We start from the raw sequence: 7,663 nt of genomic DNA on the forward strand, positions 1-7,663 counted from the left end.
CTGCATCAAAAGAAGTGTGACTAGCAGATCGAGGGAGGTGATTCTCCTCTACTCCGCTGTCATGAGGCCCCACCTGGAGTACTGTGTTCAGCTCTGGGGACTCCAGCATAAGAAGGACATGGACCTGTTGGAGCAAGTTCAGAGGAGGGCCACAGAGATAGTCAGAGGGCTGGAGCACCTCTTCTGTGAAGACAGGCTGAGAGAGTTGGGAATGTTCAGCCTGGAGAAGGGTCCAGCGAAACCTCATAGCAGCCTTCTAGTACCTAAAGAGGGCCTACAGGAAAGCTGGAGAGGGATTTTTTACAAGGACTTGTAGTGATAGGACAAGAGGAATGTTTTAAATGGAAAGAGGGTAGATTTAAATCAGACTTAAGGAAGAAATTCTGTACTGTGAGGGTGGTGAGGCACTGGAGCAGGTTTCCAGGGAAGCTGTGGATGTTCCATCCCTGGCAGTGTTCCAGGCCAGGCTGGATGGGGCTGGGAGCAACCTGGTCTAGTGGAAGGTGTCCCTGCCCATGGCAGGGGGGGTGGAACTGGATGATATTTAAAGTCCCTTCCAACCCAAACCATTCTATGAAAGGTCTTTACCACTAGTCTTACACAAAGAACTCCATGGAGTTTTACTGTAAAATCACAGTGAGAAGGCAAAGCAGTTGAAATGGGTCCAGCTATCTGACAGCTACCTCTGGAGTCCTCCATCAGAGTCAGAAACCACTGAGTCTGCAGACAGACTCCCAGATCTGCCTTAAGCCTTCTCCTGAAATACTAACCTGTGGCTGGACAGGGAGCTGCCCTTAAACAAATACACAAACTGTGAACCTGTACCCCATCCCCTGATTTATTACTTCTACAAATGCAGCTAAAAAATGACTGGTACTTTATAAAGTATGCTGTCATTCTCTTTGTAAAAGCAATGCAGGCCTCTAATGATGCAGCTAAAAACAAGCCTCCTCTCCTGCTTGCAAGCAAGTCATGTCAATGATAATCTGTCTCAGTTATCTAGTTTTGTATACTGGCAAAGGGATTTATTTTTTTGCTGGTATAGCTACATTTCACTGAGCTATATTCAGATATAGGGGTAAGAAATCTTTCCAGGCTCCTTCTCAATCTACATCATTCAGTTCAGCAAAACTTTTTCAATGTTGATCACACGCAAATAACAGACAGTCTCATTATGGAGCTATTTCTATTTCAACTACATGTCCATGTTGAAGCAATGGTGAGGACTGCATGTCGTATTCAGTTTGTAGATTCTGCATACTTTAGCATAGATAAGTATCATACAGAAAACCAAGGAGAAAAGGTAAAAGTAGTAGCTAGCCTATAGTCTTCATAGTACCATATCTCAAAATAAGTTGATAAATGGAGAACACTGATTGTAACACCACACGTAAATGCAGAGGGCTAGAAAAATGTGTGACTAAGCCAAGTGTCGCACTGTAATTTCTTATTTCTGTTTGCTATCTCACTGAAGGAGATCTTACAGTTTTTAAGAAAGCCAACAAAGCCTCCATGCCAAAATAAAAAAACTGTAATGAAGCCATTACCTTCTTTTCACACTTTTTTCACATTACCAAAGTGAAGCTTTTTCGTAAGTCTATAGTAAATTACCAGTGAGTACAACTACCATAAAAGCTAAGCTGGCAAAAAAAGCAAAATCTCTCTACATAACTAATTAACTAAGGTGCAACCATCCCTTTTACGTTCACATACGCAGGCATACAAAGAACTGAAGAGCCAACATAAACATAAAGATTAATTAAAAAAGACTCCTTCTGCTACATTCCTCCTTCACTGATATGTTGAGGCTAATGCCAGACAGGGGCAGATCACCTGTGCCAAGCATAAAACTTGCTGCTTCCATTTTCCAATGCCTTTAAAAATGCAGTACTCTTCTGCCAAAAATTGTTCTTTACAGCTTTGGATCATGCAGGCTCTTAATTACTGTAACTTATTTTAATGCAGTCTGAACCATGAGATTACAGGTGGCTGTTTATGCAAAAGAAATGATGCATTCTCTAAACACTTTGTGATGAATCCTAGTGTGGGTCTTGTAATTTTCTTCAGAAAGCTCCATTTAGCTGGTGTTGTTGTTAGTATGGACATTGACAAGGATGGGCAAAGAATGAAATAGAAGAAGCATTCAAATAGGGTGAAAAACAGCACAGAAAAAAGGGCCAGATTTCAGCACTTGCCATGCTGTCAGCAGTGGGAAGAAGTAGGGTCATGATATAATCATGCATTTCTTGATTAAGCATATATCAGAAAAGCCATTTCAAAGCAGGTACAAAGGTTAAATTCATTTCAATGAGACTAACCAAAGTTGGCATGCAAGACTGCCTATGAGGTTGAGAGGACACTGTCAGGTTTCAGTTTAAATTCCAGCTCAGCTGTGTGACCTTATGCGATTATTTTGATGCACATTCCTCTATTTTATTTACCTATTTATATTGTGAATTCTTCAGGATGGACCTCTTTCCTCACTGGTTTTAGGAAAGGCATCTGTGAAAATGGGCCATATTTCTAGCAAAGGGTAGAAAGATTCTAAAGCAATGGTCATCTATGACACCAGCTTTAATATGTCCAGGAGAAGGACCCAAATCCTGGAACAGTTTGAACATTTAGTGTCAATTGAGAAATAGTGTCTTTTTGGAAAAAGGAAGTTTAAGCAAAAAGCATCAAGGTACTATATTATAAACCCAAGTTTTCCAGAGCTTTAAAAGAAGGCTTGCAGCTTCAAATAACATATACAGCCAAGGAAACATGCTTAATAGTAACAGCCAGCAGGGCTGCCACTGTTGTCTTGTGCCTGCTGCTCCATACAACCGATTACAGAAATAAGCAGTGCATGCATTAGGCAGCTATGGGTGCCCACAGCCAGTGCCCTGTTAGGGAGCATGGCAGAGGTTAAATATGTCTCCAACCACCTGAGAAGTACTTCCAGAACCTAAAAGTGTGCACCATCCTATGTTTTGCTGTAACCAGCATAAGGCTTTTCCATTTCACAACTTTCTGTAACTTTCATCTTGTAATTCTGACATCTAGGAAGGAGGAAGTATCATGCAGCATAGTTGTCCATGGTTTACTGTTTTTCAGGGCTTTAAAGATGGAGTACCTTTTATTTGACTAGGGAAAATACACTACAGACCCTTAAAAAAATAGTATTTTGCATGCTCATGTTGTATTTAAACATGTCAAGGTTTAGTAAGGTTCTTCCCTCAGCTGCAGTGATACCCTCAATGACTTAAGCCCCCAAATGTTACCATGTTTAAAACTTGTGCTGAGCCCAGCTTAGGCTTTGAATTTAAGAGGGGTCTGCCATCCAATTTTCTCTAGTCTCATTATCTCTTTTGTCTATGAGATATAGACATTCAGCTTTGTATTGAAAGGAAAGGAAGAGAGATGGCTGGAGCAGTTGAGAAGCAGAAGTTTCCTCCCTTCCATACTTCAACCAATGTGACTTTTACAGGGATAAGAATGTCTGGCCATACCTTCAACATCATGCTGTAGGATTGATGCAGAGCACCACTGTCAAAAGCAGCAGCATACTTGTACATCCCATCACTTTTCACCCAGATAACTGAGCTCCAAAGGTTTTATTCATAGCATTCTTACAAACTCTGTAAAAAAACTCCAAAACTGTACCAGCATTGGAAACACCCTGCCTGGAAAATTTCTTTGTATGCACTCCTGGCAAAGGCAGGCACTCCTATCTAGGGTGCTCTGCCTCAAGGTACTGTTGAGACTGGTTCAATGTCCTGGGAACATGCTAAGTGTTAGACATAACAGTACAAGTAACAATTTGTGATGGTGTGCTCCTTGTTTGTTCCCACTCAAGGTTATATTAGCAGGAACTAACAAAAGTGCTTACTGCAGGTGATAAGTCTGACTGTTCAGAAGTCTTCTGGGGGGAGGTGAAGCACAGACTATCGTGACATTCCAGTCTTCTTGAAATGAGTCTGTTCCATAGGTAAAGAAACAGACCAGCTGCATGTTCAGTCCTGTTCTTGTAACAAGTGCTGGAGGTCCCACCAAGTTCAGTAATCCTGTCTGAATATCTGGAAAATTGGATTTGACCCTGAGAGTGTGTGGCTTGAAAATATTAACTTTTTAAAACAGACTTTTCTGTGAGCATGTGTGCACATCACTTTTCTGAGGTTTTAAATAAATGGGTGGATAGCAAGAAATAACTGACTTTGGATGAACAGTGAATCTGCTCTAGGTTTGTAGGATTTGCCCTGACTCTATCTATGACTATTCTTTCATGCACAAAGCTCCTGCTTCTGAGTATGTGGATTTACTGGATTTAAATTTTAGAATATTCATAAATATAAGCTCAGTGAATGACAGCAGTAAGGATCCTCTCACAAAAAACTGAATTAGTATTTAGTAATGTTCAAAATATTGTTGCTGTTAGAAAAGCTTTCAATAATTTCTCTCATTTATGAGCTCTGGCTAGAGTTTTCCAAGAGGCATTTTCTCTTATGTTATTCCCTTGAAAAATGGCATTTCTGTGTAGTTATAGATTTATTAGAACAGTCACTAATTGGCTTTTTTCCCCCCAGTGTGGTTAGATTTAGACAAATATTATTAACCTGTGCAACAACTGGAATGGTGAAATTTGAAGATACATTTCCATGCAATTTGTGAAGGTACTTCTGCAGAGTGTGCTTGAGGGAACTTCCAAAGTTAATAAAATGGACAAAATGCTTTAAAAAAAATATTATTAGTAGCATCCATAGCTTAATTCCTTTCCATTTATGTTTTCAACACATACTTTTCCTTTCCATTTAACAGCAATAAGCATGCCTAATAAATCACAGAGGCACTGTTCTTCTCAACAGCAAAGAACCAGACACAAGTAGCCAGCTGACGTAATATTGTATGGCTGCCTGGTGTTCCCTCCTGAACACGAGATATTAAGGTAGACCATTTGTACCTGTCTCTCTAAGTTTACAACTATAGGACAACTTTGCTTTAGCCCCCACCTCCCCTCACAGCCATGCCAAGTATTTCTTGCCCACTTTTACAACAATAATACAAGGGAAACTTATGGTTAATGAACTTGGTTCTGACACAATGCCCCTTAAAGCTTTCTCAAAACCAGGGAAATCCATCACTGCTACAAGTGACCATATCTTACATTAGACAAGTTCTGAAAACAGCTTGAAACCAGAAGTAGGTTCATAAACACATTGAGGATCTAGTCCAGTGTCCCCAGCTCAGAAATGAACTCACTGTAACTTTGACCCAGTATTTCACAGAGCGTGAATTAAAGTCTCTGTGAAAAACCCTTGCAGAACTGAGCTCTGGTGCTTAAAACACTACCCTTACAAGAAGTCAGACTAAAATGACTGCCATCTAGTGCATTATATAAATTCAAGTTCTATCTGTAGCAAAACACAGTAAGCCATTGTTTTATACTACGTATTTTCTACCTTCAGACTCTAAAGGGCTCTTGGTATTCTACCATGTATTATAACTGAAAGGAGGTACAGATCATTGATCTAACTGAAGCCTTCATACCATGGTCAAATGATACCTATACTTGAAAGCAATGGGGAATACATACTCACCAGAAATTCCTGCTCTGAGCTGTCAGACGAAAGAACAACAAGAAATGCTACAAGAAACATATAAAGAAGAGACTTAATTTTGTTAATTGCTTAATGAAATTTCTCAGTCTTCATAAAGTTCTCTGGAATGTAAGACTTCAAGGAGAATGGCAGATTGTTTCACTAGCCTATCTTGTGAGTAGTTGGTATCCAGTGATAGGATGCATGGGAATGGTTCAGAGCTGTACCAGGAGAGGGTTAGACTGGACATTAGGAAACATTTCATAACTGAATGTTTACCGAGTGGTCAAACACTGAAACAGGCTTTCTAGGGAGGTGGTTGATGCTTCATGCCTGTCAGTGTTCAAGAGGCACTTAGACAATGCCCTTAGTAACATGCTCTAACTTTTGGTGAGCCCTGATGGGGTCAGGCAGTTGGACTAGATGATCATTGTGGGTTCCTTCCAACTGAAATAGTCTATTCTACTCCTATTCTATTCTGTTTGCTCTTGCTGCTTACCTGTAATACGCTAAAGGCTGAGTGTCCCTGTGCCAGTTGCTGAGCAAACACTGTGGCTAGCCCTGCCCTGAAGAATGGGCATCCCAAAGAGAATGCAAGCAAGAGGATGGGTACATGGAAAGGCAGAGCAGCAATGCAGTCATTAACAACAGAGCTGCTAAATGGTAACTGTTTTAAAGATTGATTTTGACAAATGGTGATTGCTTTTCGATAACATTCTCAGAGTTACCTAACTTCCCTCAGTGAACTCCTTCTCCCACCTTTGTTGAAGCACAGCCAGATGCAGAGTTGGTTTGTCATTCTTCACAAGTGTTTAGGGAAAAGGAGTCATTAAGGAAGAAAAAAAGAGAGTGGAAAGGCATTCTCCTAAAAGCTGTGCCAAATCTGCTTTGGGCAGTTCCTATTCCCCACACCCACTTCATCCTCTGTCAGATTGTCATTTCTCTTTAGCTTTACTAGGTCAAGTGTTTCTAAGACTGTACTACATCTGAGCTGGCAGAAGCAACCTTCTTAAACAAAACCGGGGGCACCTTTTTCATATTATTTTCTAGTTGGCCCCAGAAGGCAAAAGAACTCCATTTCTTGTGTTCATTTTGCAATTTTCTTGTTCACTTGACAGGTACCAAAAAAAAGTAGAAGAGAGCTATGAATGGAAATACATCTTCATGTAAGCAGATTTAGCCTGGTAATGGATGGTTTGCTGAGCAGAGGGGGCAGGGCTTATGAAAAGGTCTTTCAGGAGAGCCTATGAACAATTTGGTATGTAGGAGAAAACCTAGGTTTAACTCTAGGATAAAAACTGTTACCACCAGCAATTAAACACTTTCAATGGAAGAGGCATAAGACTTAGCACAAAATTACCAGTTGTGGTCTCACTGCTTGAGCACTTTTCTAGGCATTTAGACCATGATCTGATAAAAGACACAAACACCTAGTTGCACTACACAGCAGTGTAACCGGTTTTGGTGTAAATGGCTTAGCCTAGAATCTAAAGACTGTTTAGACCCGCAGAAGTGCAAGTAGAAAGCTGGGCTTTCATGAAAGCCATCCCAGAAGCACTGTATGGCAACTGGGAGCTGTTTGTGCGCATACATGATCAAGATACATGAGTAAATGTCAGTGTGAACTGTGCAACTCTGCAAACTCCTTGGTACCAACATTCAAAAAAGTTGTGGAATAGAGTTGTTCACTGTAGTCAAGCAATACATGTAGATACTGCATTAACAAGTAACACTGTGCAGTTACAAATTATCCTGATTCCAGATGTCCAGAAATCAAACATATAGCAGATGTTTCCCTGGCCAAGACTCCTCACCCAGTAATGTGTATGTTGGTACATTTAGATACTTGCAAAGTTCATGTGAGATAGTGTTTCTGCATCTGTTATGAAACAAATTCTGTGGAGCTGGGAATAGCAATTTGCAAAGTATAATGTGGGACTGACCTCTAAAATCACACTGGAGCGTCCTAAAGGACAACTAACTAACGAAAACCATGTAAACATGATGCTATGCAAGATTGTTTGAAGTTTGTAAAGGGACAACAAGGATATAAAAGAATCTTGTACTAAGAAAAGTTAAATTTGTGG

This window comes from Falco naumanni, chromosome Z, assembly GCF_017639655.2.
Source record: "Falco naumanni isolate bFalNau1 chromosome Z, bFalNau1.pat, whole genome shotgun sequence".
NCBI lineage: Eukaryota > Metazoa > Chordata > Aves > Falconiformes > Falconidae > Falco > Falco naumanni.